This window comes from Octopus bimaculoides, chromosome 12 (genome assembly GCF_001194135.2).
Source record: "Octopus bimaculoides isolate UCB-OBI-ISO-001 chromosome 12, ASM119413v2, whole genome shotgun sequence".
Classification (NCBI taxonomy): Eukaryota; Metazoa; Mollusca; class Cephalopoda; order Octopoda; family Octopodidae; genus Octopus; species Octopus bimaculoides.
Genome location: NC_068992.1, coordinates 47,415,606 through 47,416,554, shown reverse-complemented (window position 1 = coordinate 47,416,554; position 949 = coordinate 47,415,606). Strand labels below are relative to the sequence as shown.

General features: G+C 34.8%; 1 protein-coding gene across 3 annotated transcripts in view; it reads right to left on the bottom strand.

The window, feature by feature from the left end:
- LOC106878436 (limbic system-associated membrane protein) overlaps positions 1 to 949 on the bottom strand; it is a 351,903-nt gene that overhangs the window by 87,687 nt on the left and 263,267 nt on the right. The gene's annotated exons all lie outside the window — the stretch shown is intronic.

Genomic DNA, 949 nt, shown 5'->3' with positions numbered 1-949 from the left:
ACACACACACACACACACACACACACATATATGTAGTCCAGATACAAAAAAATCTAGCCTAACACAAAGTATATAGATTTTGTGTCACAGTTTCGAATTGTTTCTTTTCATTGTTGATGAACAAGGAGGTATTATGATGATATAAATACTGTGATATATTTAATAGTTACAGCTTGAAAAATATATCAGTTGTTTCTTAGTAGAAACTGCTGAAAAATAGCGACGATGTTTAGTCTAGGCAAATTCAACAGAATAACTTATATACTTTTCTACTCTAAGCTCAAGGCCCGAAACTTTTGAGGAGGGGGGGATCAGTCTATTAGATTGACGCCAGTATGAAACTGATACTTAATTTATCGACCCTGAAATTATCAAAGGCAAAGTCGAGCTCAGCGCAATTTGAACAGAAAGACACTAAAAACCGCTAAGCATTTCGTTCGGTGTGCTAACGTCTCTACCAGCTCGATGCCTTAGAGAATAACATATATTATTAAATGAATTATCTTTTTAAAATTTCCCTGACGACATGTTCCTCATAGTTTTTAATGAATCTGATACGGGGACGCCTCAGGATCGCATTTGTGCCCGGAAAATATGTTACGTTATTTAGAATTTTACTGGTTAGACAGCGGTAATACTCGGGCACATTATATATATATATATATATAAAATTATTTAAAATTATAATACAGGGTATCTAAGAGATACCGCCACGCTGAAAAATAGCAGTCAAATCTTGACTCTAAACCACAATAATCAACCGTTGAAGGCAAAGCATTTATTATGCAAAGCCAGAAATCCGGGATCTGGAATTATCCAGTTATTTTTACTAGTTTATTTTGTCTTCGTCTTCGCTCCTTGTGCTATATGAACATTTATTGTGGTTTAGAGTCAAGATTTGACTGTTATTTTCAGCGTGGCGGTATCTCTTAGATACCCTGTATTATAA